Genomic DNA, 17,500 nt, shown 5'->3' with positions numbered 1-17,500 from the left:
GGTGCAGGATCCGTTGACATAGACACGTTGATATAGACACGTTGAATTAGATACGTTGAAATAGACACGTTGATAAATACACGATGCAGGATCCGTTGACATAGACACGTTGACATAGACACGTTGAAATAGACACGTTGATAAATACACGATGCATCCCGCGATGACATAGACACGTTGAAATAGACACGTTGAAATAGACACGATGCAGGATCCGTTGACATAGACACGTTGATAAATACACGATGCAGGACACGTTGAAATAGACACGTTGAAATAGACACGTTGAAATAGACACGTTGATATAGACACGTTGCAGGATCCGTTGAAATAGACACGTTGAAATAGACACGTTGAAATAGACACGGTGCAGGATCCGTTGACATAGACACGTTGAAATAGACACGTTGAAATAGACACGTTTATAAATACACGATGCATCCCGCGATGACATAGACACGTTGAAATAGACACGTTGAAATAGACACGTTGAAATAGACACGGTGCAGGATCCGTTGACATAGACACGTTGATATAGACACGTTGAATTAGACACGTTGAAATAGACATGGTGCAGGATCCGTTGACATAGACACGTTGACATAGACACGTTGAAATAGACACGTTGATAAATACACGATGCAGGATCCGTTGACATAGACACGTTGACATAGACACGTTGAAATAGACACGTTGATAAATACACGATGCATCCCGCGATGACATAGACACGTTGAAATAGACACGTTGAAATAGACACGATGCAGGATCCGTTGACATAGACACGTTGATAAATACACGATGCAGGACACGTTGAAATAGACACGTTGAAATAGACACGTTGGCATAGACACGTTGATAAATACACGACGCAGGATCCGTTGAAATAGACACGTTGAAATAGACACGTTGAAATAGACACGGCAGGATCCGTTGACATAGACACGTTGAAATAGACACGTTGAAATAGACACGGTGCAGGATCCGTTGACATAGACACGTTGAAATAGACACGTTGAAATAGACACGGTGCAGGATCCGTTGATATAGACACTTGATACATACACGTTGATACACAGGCGGTGCTATCATCGTGTACTTACCATCGTAAAGGAAAAACACGATGATAAATACACGATGCAGGACACGTTGACATAGACACGTTGATACATAGGCGATGCTATCATCGTGTACTTACCATCGTCAATGAAAAACACGATGATAAATACACGATACATTCCACGGTGCAGGACACGTTGATACATACACGTTGATACATAGGCGATGTTGTCATCGTGTACTTACCATCGTAAAGGAAAAACACGATGATAGATACACGATGCATTCCACGAAGATCATTATACGATGTGGGTCACGTTGATACATACACGATGTGGAACACAATGATACACGCTCAGTGTGTTCCACGATGGTGGGTAGGTGGGTTTTAGGAGGAGGCTGACGTGGATCTCGGACCCAGATCCAGCCAGCTCCTGCAGGGGGCCGCCTGCTCCTCCGCCGCGTCCAGCAAGGCTTTCTGTCCCGCGCTCATTCCCAGTTTTCCAACGGGAATGAATTTTGTAGAAAATAGAAAATGACCGACTTGCGATGAAAAATGAGGTGAAATGACGCGAGTCGTGAAATGAGTTTACCAGTGAGGCCAAGTGTGACAAAGTGTGAACCTTTACATTTGACACACTGTAGAGCGCTTCGGAGCGGCCTCTGTGTTTGCTGCCCTACAGTGTGCCTGTGTGTGTGTGTGTGTGTGTGTGTGTGTGTCTGTGAGGCAAATATTCACTAAGACAGTGACATTGCTTGCCTGCTGTGCCTTCTTCAAACGGGTTAGTATTAGAAAGCTTGAACAATGCTGTATGTGACTGTCAAATGTGATCGAGAGGATCCAAGTACACTCTGAGATCAACTTGTTGCTCTTGAATGAAGGAGCCGCCTGGAACCACCACCCGCACCTTTCCCGCCACCAATCTCCGCAACAGCAAGCTATCTTCATCAGTGTTTGGAAGCAGCAGTTTTAGTCCCTTGTATCATGAAACAATGCCTACAGGTGCGGCAAGGGAGGTGGTGGCGGAGTGCGTATCTGTACCAAAGATTACCTCACCACCACAATAACCACGTGTGATATTGCTGGACCGATTGTGAGGAAGACTTCTGCGTCAGTGTTCAGCACAGAAAACAATTTTTTTTTGTTATGGTCTATAGCGCCTGTAGACATACATGAAGAGCATATGTGAGAAGCACTATTAAGCTTCCACCTATTAGTGGCGCAGGCAATTTTACTTAAACTGGTTCCCATATTAGGGCACATATCACCACCCAAGCTCATCTTTGGTGTAACCACCTGGAACCTGGGTATCATGGTGACATGTAGCTAACTTCAAACCACTCCAGAAATGTCATAGCTTCAAAGCAGTATGTCGTGGGATTCGAACCTACGCATGGACGTCTGCCCGATCCCACGCTCACCACCGTATCCACTACGCCACCTACCTTCAATTATTGTGGGACGTGCTTATAGACAACACAAAGCTTGGCGGGAAGGCTTTCACTATATTAACGATACACTTGAGAATATCTGCCTTTCTTCTTGCTTGGTGACTTGAGTGGTGATTTGTTGCGTTGCAGAAACAAACTCTAAACATGATTAGTGTGTAGTTAAGTGATTTGGCAAGCAAGTCTTTAACCCTTCAGTACTGCGACGCATCTTTACCATGAGTTTTGATGTCATTAGACGATTCTATTTACATGAGAAACGGTGTGTGGAGGTCGGAAGATTTGTTGGCCAGACTCTTCACTATTTCAATCCCAACATGAGTTTCTGAAGCTGTACAAAGTCACCAAACAGTAAGCAGAATGAATAAGGAAACATGTCCTGGTACTGAAGAGGATAGTACTCGCACTCTCAAACATTTCTGTGCTTCACCACCTCCACTGTTTGGAAAGGCTTTATTTAAGTTTACACGAGTTTTGAAGGTGTTTTTAGGTTTCTAGAGGCAGAGTGATAAGATTTGTACATTATTAATTTGAAAAAAAAACTAGAAAACCTCACCAATCCTCTTTGTGACCTTGGAAAACATTCGTGGTGAGAGAAGAGAGCGTTGTGAAGGCAGTGGAACCAGACTGTTGTGATAGTGGGAGTGAAATGCACCTACACTTACCGGTGAGACAGTAGCCAGTTCGACGAGACATGGATGCAATTAAGGTGAGGGGGAAAAGGGACGGGTTAACTGGTGACTTCAATACCGCTTCACCACAGGGAGGGCATAAGGCGCCTGGTCGCAAGGATGAGAGAGAGAGAGAGAGAGAGAGAGAGAGAGAGAGAGAGAGAGAGAGAGAGAGAGAGAGAGAGAGAATTTTCGCTATTTCTCTCGTTGGGGAAAAAAAAGGAAAAAATGAAAACACCATATTGCGATTAAGTTTTTATTAAATAAATTACTATCGAAAATTAAAAGAAAAGGGATAATAGCAGTAGTAGCAGTAGTAGTAGTAGTAGTAGTAGTAGTAGTAGTAGTAGTAGTAGTAGTAGTAGTAGTAGCCATCAGATGAGTATTGTAACACGTGTTCTACAAAACATTCTTAATCTAAAATTTAATTAAGTTTTTTTCACGTAAAATTAGTGAATAAATTAGGCAATGACTGATATTTTCCTGGAAGAAGTGAAGGGAGAGGGAAGGAAGAAAGAAAACAGAGAAAGGAAAGAAAGACACAGAAAAAAAAAAAAAAGAAGAAGAGAAGAGAGAGAGAGAGAGAGAGAGAGAGAGAGAGAGAGAGAGAGAGAGAGAGAGAGAGAGAGAGAGAGAGAGAGAGAGACAGATAGAGAGAAAGAGAAAATAACAGCAATCAAACCAACGAGAAAGAGAGCGAGAACAAGAAAATAACAAGAAAATTAATAAAAAAGATGAAAATAATGAAAAAAAGGTAAAAAAAGGAAAACTGAGAAAAAGAACGAGAATGAAGAAACTAATGAACTAACTACCTGTCCTCTTTAATTACCTGTGATTCTTACATGGATAGTTACGATAGTTAGGATAGTTACGATAGTTTACAGAGTGTCTACAGAAAGGTGGAGAGGAACACATAATAACATAGAGAGGTACATAAGATACATATACAAAATTAATACATAAAATAATAAATAGAACCTTTTTAAAACTATCAAATGGGAAGGAAAAATAAGAGATGGGAAAAGGAAATGCAGGAAAGAAAGACGAAAAAAGATGAAAAGTTGAAATAGAAAGGAAATGAAGAGAGATTAACTGGTGTATTGCAGAAATCAAGTCTTTAAATTAGATCTTAGAGAGTACAAAGGGAAAACACAGGAAAATATAAGAAAAAATAGGAAAAAGAAAGAAAATAAGGTGATGAAATGATAGAAAATAAAAAAGAAATAATAAAGAATGAGTGTAAAACGAGAGAGAGAGAGAGAGAGAGAGAGAGAGAGAGAGAGAGAGAGAGAGAGAGAGAGAGAGAGAGCAGAGAGGACAATGAGACTATTAAACACAAGTGACTAGATTTGCTTACTAGTGATAAAAGTATTGAAGACCTTACGTGGCTAGTTATTGGAGTAATTAATAGTAGACCCCCTTGTTATCTCGCCTGCCCACCATTCACCATTCACTCCGCCACACACTCGCCTCCTCCTCAAAGGTAACGCGCTAATCACTTCACCTCAATTGTCACACCAAACCAAGGACATTACATGATTAACTAACTAACTAATCACGCTTCACCTTAATTGTCACGCCAAACGAAAGGAAATTGTAAGGATAAATTATTGTAACTAACTAATTGATTTTTACTTTAGTTCTCACACGAGACGAAAAGAAAATGGATGATAAATTTATGTAACTATTTGATCACTTTTCACATTAATTGTCACACGAAATTAAAAGAAATTACAAAGATAAATTAATGCAACTAAATATTTACTCTTTACCTTAGCTCTCGCACGAAACGAAAAGAAAATGGATGATGAATTAATATACTTAACTAATCTCTTTTCATTTCAATTGTCACACGAAACGAAAATCTATTGTAAGGATGATAACTTAATATAACTCGCTAATAATGTTATCCTCAATTCTTACATGGAACTTGAGAGGAAATTGTAATGGTGATGAATTAGTGTATCGCAAATCACTTCACCTCAATTGTCACATCAAACGAAAATAAACTGTAATGAAAAATTAATGTAACTCGCAAATCATTTCTAACTTCAATTCTCACACGAAACTTGAACGGAAAATTAGATGATATTATAAGATCATTGGTAACCTACGTGTGTTGACATTAGAATTGAAGGTAACACTTGAAAAAATGTAATGATGAAGAATTAATAAAAGATAATTGATAACTTAAGTTTGTTGACATTATAATTGAATGTAACACTTGAAAAAATGTAATGATGAAGGATTAATATAAGATCATTGATAATTAAAGTTTGTTGACATTAGAATTTAATTAACACTGAAAAAAGTGTAATGATGAAGAATTAATATAAGATCATTAATAATTTAAGTTTGTTGACATTAGAATTTAATATAACGCTGAAAAAATGAAATGATGAAGAATTAATATAAGATCATTGGCAATTTAGGTTTGCTTACATTGGGATTTTAATGAAAGGTAACGCATAATTAATTGGCATGTTTTTGTTACCTGATTTGTTAGATGGAACTTGACAAAAAATAGTAATGATAAAAAATGAAATTAGATGGTAAATGATTAAGTTTGCTAATATATGAATAGAATAAGATCATAAATGACTAAGTTTGATAATATATGAATAAAATTAGATAAAAGATAATGAAGTTTGATGATAAATGAATAAAATCAGACACAAAATACTTAAGTTTGAAAGTATATAAAGAGAGAAAAGATAATTAGAGTTTTTTTTACGATTTTACCTCTTAATGAAAAACAACACAAATAACTGACGTCACTTTTCACCTGAACTCATAAATGAAAAGTGGAAAGAAAACAGTAATGATAAATAAATAAATAAAATAACATAATGAATAGTTTTGCTTAGTTTTTCACCTGTTAATTAAAGGCAACACACAAACTACACTGAATTTCACCTGGACTGTCAAATAAAGCTGAAAAAAGGGAAAAATAGTAACGATAATGAATAAATAGAATAAAATAATGAATAGTAAGGCTTGGTTTACACTTCACCTGTTAATTAAAGGTAACAAACTACGCAACATTTCACCTGGATTGTCACTTGAAGCTGTAAAAAGGAGAAAATAACGATAAAGAATAAACAGAATAAAATCATAAATAATTCCTTCAGTACACATTTACCTGACGAATGATACAGGTAACACACAAATACACTAATAAGAGTCGCTAATACACGAGTTTACACCTGAAGTATCACACCAAACACTGAGAAACAATACCAATACATAATGATAATAATACACAAATGAACAATGAATGACACAGCTTTAAAGAATATTCCACTAATTAATACAGGTGACACATAATTGCATGTCACACCAAACACAGAGAAACAATAATGATAATAACAATAGATGAATAATAATAATAAATACACAAATGAATAATGAATGACACAGCTTTAAAGAATATTCCGCTAATTAATAAAGGTGGTTTACTAATACGTGTGTTTGCTCCTGAGTTATCACATGAAACGCAAAGGAAAATAAAGAATAAAAGAAGAGAAAATGTAGATAAGGAGTAAATAGATAATAGATCTATTAATAATTGAGTTTTCACCTGAATTATCACAGAGAATGAAAAGAAAAGACAAATAAAAGAAATAAATGAAAAAGTAAATAAAGTAAATAAATAAGAATGAGCCAATAAATAAAACGAAACCAAAACAAGAAAAGTGTGCAAAGTTATCAAAGTAGAAAACAATTAGAATAAAAGACAAAGATAAGTAAATCAATCAATCAATCAATAAATAAATAAATAGTAAGTAAATAAATAAGTAAACATATACAAAATAAATAAATAAAATGAAATGAAAGCATGAAAACCGTGCAAAGTTATTCAATTAGAGAAAATAAAAAAAAGATAAAATATGTAAATAAATAATAGATAAATGAATAACTAAATAAATAATAATAAATAAATAAACAAATAAATAAATAAAATGAAATGAAAGCCTGAAAACTGTGGAAAGTTATTCAATTAGAGAAAATAATAAGAAAAACATACAAAATGAAATTGAAAGAACAAAAAAAGAACAATAGATGAAATAAAATGCTGAAATAGAATCACACAATAGAAGAAACAGATAAATGACATAACACGTAAGAAAAGAAAGAAAAAGAAAAGAAAAGAAAAGAAAAGAAAAGAAGAAAGGATAAGTGAAAAGAAAACAATCACTATCAACTGAGTAGTGAAGAAAACTTAAAAAGAAAATGACAAATAAATAAATAGATAAAGGAGGAAAATAAGTAAACGAGTAAATATAAAGAGGAAATTGAAAAAAAAAGACAAAATGGAAACGAAAAGAAGATAACCAAATAAATTGAATAAATAAAGTTAAAAAGAGACAAAAGAAGAAAGAAAAAGAAAGAACGGAAGAAAGTAAATAAAAATACAGGAAATGGAAAAGACAAAAAGTAAAATGATAATGATAAAAAGGAGAAATGAATAAATGAAGTAAATAGAAGGAAAAAAGGATAAATTGGCAAAAAAAAGAAGAAAGAAAAAGAAGGAAAGAAAGAAAATGAATGAAAAAAAGGGAATGGAAAAGACAGTCAAATAAAATGATGAAAAAAAACAAATAAATGAAAAATTAAAAAAGAAAAAGGAGAGATAGGCAAAAAAGAAAAAGAAAAAGAAAAAAAAATGAATAATAAAACAGAAAATTGAGAAAACAGACAGAATAAAATGATAATGATAAATACATAAATAAATGAAGTAAATAGAATGAAAAACAATAAATAGACAAAAAAAGAAAGAAATAAAGAAAGAAACGAAATAGGAAAGACAGACAGACGTGAAAAGATAATGATGGCGAAAAGTTTGTGTTAAAGACGTTAAGACACATTATCTAGGCAAAACACACACACTTTGACCCTTTGTGCTCCTGTGGAAGATACCGTTTGCTGCCCGTCACCACCACCATCACCACCATCATCACCATTGTCATCACCATCACCAGTACTGTCATTATCACCATCCTCATCATTACCAATACTGTTATTATAATCTGTGTCATTATCATCAACACCATCATCATCTTCATCACCATTATTGTACTGTCATCATCATCATCAGCATCATCATCATCAATACTATCAAAACCATCATCCCATTACTGTCATTATCATCGCTATTACTATCACCATACCCATTATTGTTATCACCATTATTATACCTCCATCATCATCATCATCATCATCATCATCATCATCATCATCACCACTAAAACTTAAATCTTTTGTGTTCTGTCATAATAATAATAATAATAATAATAATAATAATAATAATAATAATAATAATAATAATAATAATAATAATAATAATAATAATAATAATAATAATAATAATAATAATAAAATAATAATAAATAAGTGAATTTAAACAAAAACTTCAACACACTTTCTACATTCTCATTCTTCCACTAATTATATTTAACAAACTTCTTTGTACAAGAATTTTCCTTAATTTTGACACATTTTTAACATTTAACGTCTTTCAAACATCGATTAAAAATATTCATCTCATTTTTGCAAAGTTACTCATCAATATCAAGTTTTCTTTATTTCTTTATTTATTCTTTTCCTGCTTTGTCCTTTTCTCTAAATTCCTGACAATGTGTTTCGTAATTATCATATTGCTTAGAATCGTGCTTTGATACAGACTTCCTATCATTAATTGCTTATCTATTTAATTTATATAACAGTCTACACTCAAACGGTCTTCCTTAGTAATCACACATCACATTAACACAAACAACTCGACTCGTCATCATTTTCTTTATCAAAACTTATGATTCGTTCCATTATTTCACTCTCCAACTCTTTCCACAAACATCTTCCCTACTCAACTCTCTAACTACAAAGTCCTGCACCAGTTCCTCATTTAGCTCTTCTCAAATGTCTTCACTTCTTGTCTCTCTTTCTCTCTCTCTACTCTTTAACTTGCATATTCGCTCATTATTTTCCTCTCCATCAGCTCTTTCTCCAAACTCCCTATTGAACTCTCTAAATAAAAAGTCCTGTACCATTTTCTCATTCAATTCTTCTCAAATGTCTTCACTCTTTATATTTCTCTTTCTCTTACTCTCTAACTTGCATATTCCTTCAGTATTCTTAACACAAACAACTCGACTCGCCAGTATTTTTTTTTTTCACTCTCTAACTCTTTCCAGAAACATCATCTTTATATAACCCTCTATCTACAAAGTCCTGCACTATTTTCTCATTTTAAATCTTTTCAAAAATCTTCACTTCTTATCTCTCTTTCTCTTTCTCTCTTATTCTTTAGCTTGAAGATTTCCTCTACAACAAAATCTTTCCTCAAAAATCTCAACTCTGTTTCTTTCACTTCTAAACTAAAAAAAAAAAAAAAAAAAAAAAAATAATAATAATAATAATAAATATATAAATAAATAAATAATCTTCCTAATATGTCAAAAACTTTCCAAGACACACACACCACACACACTTTCCCTCACCAATATTCGAAGCACAAAGAGCAAGAGAGGAAGAAAAGTTAGACATTCATTCAGTTCTTTTACCTTCCTTTTAACACACAAAAGCAGGAAAAGGAAGAAGTTCTGCCGTGGGATCAACCATCACCTCTCTCTCTCTCTCTCTCTCTCTCTCTCTCTCTCTCTCTCTCTCTCTCTCTCTCTCTCTCTCTCTCTCTCTCTCTCTCTCTCTCTCTCTCTCTCTCTCTCTCTCTCTCTCTCTCTCTCTCTCTCTCTCTCTCTCTCTCTCTCTCTCTCTCTCTCTCTCTCTCTCTCTCTCTCTCTCTCTCTCTCTCTCTCTCTCTCTCTCAGCATTTCACCACTGCGACACCGCATAAGTATCACTTCCCTCGTCCGTGTTTTCCACATTGCCTCTCACCGTTATAGGATTAGGATTATTGTTAGGTATTAAGTTGGGTTCTTTATTGTTGTATTTATTACTGTGTTATATGTATATGTGTATATCATTTTCCTGTGTTTCATGTTAAATATCTGTGTTTCATGTTTCTTGTTATATATGTGTCAATTTCATTATGGGTTATTAAAGTAGCTTTTAAAGTGACCCCTTTGCATTTCCTCACCAGTTGAACCTGCAGTGTTTTTTTTATTGTTATTGTTCACCGGCTCTCCGATGCCAATCTTACCAGTTTAACCGGTGAACGTAACAATTGGCGACCGTGACAGGACCATTATAACCCATGTTCAGTGTTCCATTTTTCCAGTGACTTTTTTCTGTGATTGCTTGTGTTTCTGTGGTGTTGTGACTCTGATGTGTTTTTTCTGTGACTTACTCTGCGTGTGGTTTAAATTTACCTTTGTGCGTTCAAGTGGCTCCTTTTGGGTTAAACGTGCTTCGTGACTTTCATTGGTATCGCATAGCAGTGGTAGAGCAGGAAACCAGGTAGAAAGGCGTGTTCACCGATAGCACTTATCTCTAGTTTTTGCACATAGGCAGGTGTGTAATAAGTGTTATCCAAGTGTTGGGATCATCGTATGTTCATGCGAACCCTCAATTCCCTCACTTCGCGGATCATTTTTCTCGCTAGTTAGAATCGGCCATTTTAACTAGTCGCTCAGACTAATCCGCCTCCTTATCAATAACAAGTCTCAGTACAATTCGCTCCTCACTCTCAAGTCTCGTAACTAGAGTAATCCGGATCCCTCTTAATGCCGTAACTCTCTAGTTTACCCCTCATTAGTGATTGTACTCATAAGTGTTTACTTAAGTATAATCTAGGTAATTTCCAAGGTTGCCTTTATTATCACTGCCAAGTTCCTCACTTAAGTAATTCGCTTATCATTTTTTGTTGTTGTGGTTTAACATCTATTTAATATGGCTTCCGCTCAGTTTAACGTTGAAGATTTTGTGCCGACCCTTCTCTGGAACAACTTAAATATGCTAATATAAAGAAGGACCAATGGAAAGCCATCGCTAAACATTTTGATGTTCCCATCACGTCTCAGATGACTAAAGAGGTCATTAAGAATGTAGTTGTTGAACATCTAGTGCAAGAAGGTCAGTTGCTAGGAAATGCCATAGAAGAGTTAACTCCCATGTCAGCCTCTACAAGGACTATAATACACAGTCCCCAGGAAGAACAGGATAAGAGTAGGATAAGTCAATGGGAAATTGAGAAGCTTAAACTAGAATACCGGATGCATGAAAAACAAATGCAACTACAGGCAGAAAAAGAAGATAAAGATAAAGAGAGAACTACGGAAAAGAAAGAAGAGAGAGAATTTCAGTTACAACTTAGAAGGCAGGAGAAAGAGTTAGAAATTCAGGAGTTAGCTCTACGAAATGACGCTAAGTTTAGAGGGGAAGAAATAGATATAAAGAAACAGTTAGCAAGCTTTAATCCTGCTACAGCTGCTACGCTAGTTCCCCCTTTTGATGAATCTGATGTTGACGGGTCATTTCGCGCTTTTGAGAGTATTGCTAATAGGAATAAATGGCCCAAGGATCAGTGGGTGTCTCTCCTTGTCCCTAAGCTAGTAGGAAAAGCTTATAGGGTATACAACGGCCTTAGTGATGAGGTAGAATATGAAGAGATCAAAGGTAACATTCTAGATGCCTACTCTATCACTTCTGATGGATACAGACAACAGTTTCGAAAGTATGTAAAACCAGAGTCTCACACCTATGTTGAATTCGCTAGTGAGAAACTAAGACAATTTAAGAAATGGTTAGCCGCTCTTAACATTACCACCTTTTCGGAGTTGCTCAATCTAATGGTCCTGGAAGAATGGAAGAACAAGTTACCTTTTAATATTCTGAGGCATGTGGAAGAACGGGGAGAGAGTGATCTTATGTCTGCCGCTAAAGTGGCTGATGCGTTTGCTTTGTTGATGGGATCCCTGGGTAGTAGAGGTCGTGGTTCACTGTCTAATGTTAGGTCCTCCTTTGGGGAAGGTTTTGGGAGCGCGGGTGGTAAGCCAACCGGATTCTCGCCAAATGTATATAATTCCCCCTGGTGTACATACTGTAAGAAGCCAGGTCACACGATCCAGAAATGTAGACACCCAAATTGCAAGGGTTCTCAACGTCAATTTTCTTTTGTGTCCCCTAGACCTAACACATTTGAGAACAAGAAACCAGTGGCCCTAGCTAACCTTGTCAACTCTCCTCTACAACTTTATGACTCATACATGTATCAAGGTAAAGTGTCCTTGACTGATGGTAAAGACAAGGCAATAAATATCAAGGTTCTGCGTGATACAGGTGCTGCCCAATCCATCTTAAGGGAAGATGTCATCCCAAACATCAAGCAGGCTTTCACTGGGAGAAGGTGATCCTTACAGGTCTCGAATCACAGCTCTCCTATCCTTTGGCTAATATTAGCTTACAGTGCCCGTTCATTTCAGGAGAGGTTGAGGTAGCCATTAAACCTGGTGAACTGCCAGTACCGGGGGTACATCTTGTACTGGGTAATGATCTTGCGGGTAACTTGGCTGTTCCAAACTTAATTGTTCTTGATTCTCCCTTAACAGAAAGTCCCACTAAGACCCTGGACGAAACATCCCCTCATTTCTTCCCAGTGTGTGCAGTCACCAGGTCTCAGTCCAAGTCCCTGCCTTTTCATCACCTCCTCCACCAATGATTGCCTCTACTGACAATTTGTATAATGACATCATTTCAAAGGAGAATTTGATTAATGCTCAGGAACAGGATCTCACTTTGGCTAAGATCAGACATGTGGCCAGTGAAACAAAGGATATGTCTAAATTGCCTTGTTTTTATTATCAGGAAGGAGTCCTGATGCGTGCTTACAGACCTCCTGAACTGAAACAACTAGACACCTGGTCAGAAACACATCAAGTTGTCATCCCCTTATCTGTAAGACCAGCCATTATAGAACTAGCTCATGATGGATTGTCAGGTCATCTAGGCATCCAAAAAACCTACAAGAAGGCTCTTCAACATTTTTTTTGGCCAGGAATGAAAAAAGATTTGTCATACTATGTAAAAACATGTCACATATGTCAAATTGTGGGTAAGTCTAACGAACGCCTTGTGCCAGCTCCTCTGACGCCTATTCCAGTTCAGACGGAGCCCTTCGAAAGGATCATTCTAGACTGCGTAGGGCCCTTACCCAAAACCAAACGAGGGAATCAGTATTTGTTAACCCTCATGGATCCCACTACCAGGTACCCTGAAGCATTCCCTCTTAAGAACATCACATCAAAGACCATTGTAAAACATCTAATACATTTTTTCACCTCGGTAGGAATTCCAAAACAAATTCAGTCTGACAAGGGTAGCAATTTCACTAGCCATTTTTTCCAACAGATAGTGAATGAGCTAAACATCGACCATGTTACCTCCTCGGCTTACCACCCCAATCCCAAGGCTGTCTGGAGCGGTTTCACCAAACATTAAAATCCATGATGAAGAAGTATTGCTTGGAGCATCAAGGAGACTGGGATGAAAGTATTTCTTTCCTTCTCTTCGCTTTAAGAGAATCTCCTCAAGATTCTTTAGGTTACTCCCTTTTGAATTACTCTATGGTAGACAGATCAGGGGGCCTCTCAAAATATTAAAGGATCAATGGTTTACTCAAAATACTCCTTCAAGCCCCAGTGTGTCTGACTACATCAGTAACCTTAAGAATAAAATCAGTGAAGTCAGATCTTTTGCTAAATCAAACTTCCTCAAATCTCAAACTAAAATGCAACAGAATTCTCTTCCCAAATCTGTCATGAGAAGTTTCAAACCAGGAGACAAGGTTTTACTTTTTCTCCCCACTCCAGGCAATGCTCTTCACAGTAAGTTCATGGGACCTTATGTTGTGGCTCAAAAACTAAGCCAATTAAATTATGTGGTCCACACTCCTGACCGTCGTAAGGATTCCCAACTTGTTCATATTAATCTAATGAAACCTTACCACTCCAGAGAACCAGAGGACGACTTGTCTCGCGCTGTACCTGTATGTCTGGTAGGGAAGGAGTCTGGTCCTGTGCCCCCCGAGGAAGAGTCCGACATCGAATTCCTCTTCTCGTCACCTAAAGGACGCCCTCAAACAGCCAAATCATGTCCAACCTGGATGAGGTGTTTGTTTCCTTAACACCTTCACAACAGTCTGATCTTAAAAAGTTATTGCTAGACTTTTCTGAAATCACAGGTGACCTTCCAGGAGTTTGTAATACTATCCAACATGACATAAGATTAACATCTACCGACATCAAGCCTATAAGACAACCAGCCTATCGCATTTCACCCATTAAAAGAGACTTGATGAAAAAGAGGTAGACTATCTGCTCTGTCATCACCTTGCAGAACCTAGTATATCTCCTTGGGCTTCTCCTGCCTGTTAACATCTAAGCCAGATGGTAGTAGTCGATTTTGCACCGACTACCGGAAATTAAATAAAGTGACGGTGCCAGACTCCTACCCATTGCCCTTGATAGAGGACCTTATAGATAGTATAGGAGTAGCCAAATTTGTAACCACTATAGACTTGCTTAAAGGTTACTACCAGATTCCCTCTCGGACGAGGCCCAAATAATATCCGCCTTCATCACTCCTTCGGACAATACCAATACCAAGTGATGCCCTTTGCGTGTCTAATGCTCCCGCCACCTTCCAGAGGGCTATAAATTACATAACTCAGGACTTGGAGGGCAACATCTACTTCACCGACCTGTTCCTGGGCGGCACCTTCCTCACCTACGGCACAGAGGTCATCAACTTCCCTGACATGGACCCCGAGAAGCGCATCGATCCCATGACACGCATCTTCCCCAGAGTCACCAAGTGCACCTTCAGGAAGTTCGGCCTTCGGGAACCATCGAGACCCACGACACCAGGTGTGTGCTGGCGGTTAACATCATCAACGAGAAGATCTACATTTTCATCTGGTTCTGGCTGGGTTCTCTCACCACCATCACCGCTGTCTGGCTCGTGTATCGCCTCCTCGTCATCGTCTCCTCCGATGTGCGCTTCAAGCTTCTGCAGGTTCTTCCTTTGCGAGGTGCTGTGTCTGGTGGTAGGGGGTGGACAACATCATCGCCGACGCCTTATCAAGATCTCCCGTCTCACCTCCTTCATGAGCCCATTACGGAGGTCTTAGGGGGGAGGAAATGTTACGGCCCGCCCGTAACATGCATTACTACCATCACCTCCTCTGCTTGTTACCTCGTTCGCCACCTCTCCGCCTCCCTTCCACGTCACCGTCTCGTGAACCTTCCACGTCACCGTTTCATGAAGCCCGGCTACTGTTCCGAAGTTGGATTCACGCGGCCCCTTTCGACTCAACCGAAAGTGTTGAGCCAGCTCTTGGTTTTCTGGATTGGCAGTTGAGATCCAAGCCTCAACCAGTGAACACAACGCCTCTTGGTTCTGCCGTGGGATCAACCATCACCCAGCATTTCACCACTGCGACACCGCATAAGTATCACTTTCCCTCGTCCGTGTTTTCCACATTGCCTCTTTATAGGATTAGGATTATTGTTAGGTATTAAGTTGGGTTCTTTATTGTTGTATTTATTACTGTGTTATATGTATATGTGTATGTCATTTTCCTGTGTTTCATGTTAAATATCTGTGTTTCATGTTTCTTGTTATATATGTGTCAATTTCATTATGGGTTATTAAAGTAGCTTTTTAAAGTGACCCCTTTGCATTTCCTCACCAGTTGAACCTGCAGTGTTTTTTTATTGTTATTGTTCACCGGCTCTCCGATGCCAATCTTACCAGTTTAACCGGTGAACGTAACAACCTATATAAAGAAAAAAAAAAAAAAAGGGAAGAGAAGACGGTAAAATATGACAGGAGAAGGAAGACGAGAGAAAAGGGATAAGGAGAGAGAGAGAGAGAGAGAGAGAGAGAGAGAGAGAGAGAGAGAGAGAGAGAGAGAGAGAGAGAGAGAGAGAGAGAGAGAGAGAGAGAGAGAGAGAGAGAGAGAGAGAGAGAGAGAGATTGGGGAGTAATAAGTGCAAAATTTACCCTAAACTACACACATATATTTGGGTGTGTCTCCTTTCACGTGTAGTCCCTGTTTACCTAGCAGTGAGTAGGTACGGGATGTAAATCGAGGAGTTGTGACCTTGTTGTCCCGGTGTGTGGTGTGTGCCTGGTCTCAGACCTATCCCAAGATCGGAAATAATGAGCTCTGAGCTCGTTCCGTAGGGTAACGTCTGGCTATCTCGTCAGAGACTGCAGCAGATCAAACAGTGAACACACTTATATGTAATTGTAAATTACTTATTGGTTACCGGTAAATTATACTCTCAATAAAATTGAAAAAAACATCCATCCTTCCATAGGATATATATATATATATATATATATATATATATATATATATATATATATATATATATATATATATATATATATATATCTATCTATCTATCTATCTATCTATCTATCTATCTATCTATCTATCTATCTATCTATCTATCTATCTATCTATCTATCTATCTATCTATCTATCTATCTATCTATCTATCTATCTATCTATCTATCTATCTATCTATCTATCTATCTATCTATCTATCTATCTATCTATCTATCTATCTATCTATCTATCTATCTATCTATCTATCTATCTATCTATCTGATATATATCTATATATCTATATATCTATATATATAATTATAGTTTCATCACCTTCCGTGGCGTTTAACTGGTTTAATGATTTGATTTTTTATTTACTGTTCTAAAAGATTGAAGGTGGTGATGCATATCTCATCAAGGTGTCAGCTGACTAAATATTCCATGCTCTCTCTGTATTTAGCAACTTATCAAACGCTTTCAGGGACATTATCAAGCATGTATTCTGTATTCTTTTCGATTGTCCAAAATAAAGTTCCCTTAAAAACTCTTGCTGAAGATCCACGCTCATTTCTTCGATGTGTCCACTTCCTTACCGATATTTGCTTATGTCTGTCAGCTTCTATTTCTGTATCCAGAATATTTCACAATACAGTGATTTTGACACACTATTAATCACTATATTTGCCACTACCATGTAGACCGACGACAGTGATATCTTCAGAGTATCACGGTGGTTATATAAGTGTTGGTGAGATCCCGGAAAACACACTCTTAAGATCAGCCAGTGATCTCAGATCTAAGCCTAATTGCTCGAATTACTTACTTATGTGTGAACACTCAATTGGCTTTGGAAAATTAGGAGCAAGTAACTTAGACACTTGAGTTGCCTCTGAACTTATCTGTCGTGGTGACATAACACAAATAATCTCTCTCTCTCTCTCTCTCTCTCTCTCTCTCTCTCTCTCTCTCTCTCTCTCTCTCTCTCCTTTTCCTCCTCATTATCATTTTCCTTCTCCTGTCATATTTT

The 17,500-nt window shown here is 37.4% G+C and overlaps 1 long non-coding RNA gene across 1 annotated transcript in view; it reads left to right on the top strand.

The window, feature by feature from the left end:
* The first annotated feature begins 3,843 nt into the window (after positions 1–3,843).
* LOC123508245 overlaps positions 3,844–17,500 on the top strand; it is a 14,405-nt gene continuing 748 nt past the window's right edge. The window contains exon 1 of the long non-coding RNA XR_006675890.1: positions 3,844–4,078. This is a non-coding gene — a long non-coding RNA (uncharacterized LOC123508245). The remainder of the gene's footprint in view (positions 4,079–17,500) is intronic.

This window comes from Portunus trituberculatus, chromosome 3, assembly GCF_017591435.1.
Source record: "Portunus trituberculatus isolate SZX2019 chromosome 3, ASM1759143v1, whole genome shotgun sequence".
Classification (NCBI taxonomy): domain Eukaryota; kingdom Metazoa; phylum Arthropoda; class Malacostraca; order Decapoda; family Portunidae; genus Portunus; species Portunus trituberculatus.
The sequence above is the reverse complement of the archived record's forward strand: the minus strand, read 5'-3'. Positions and strand labels throughout refer to the sequence as shown.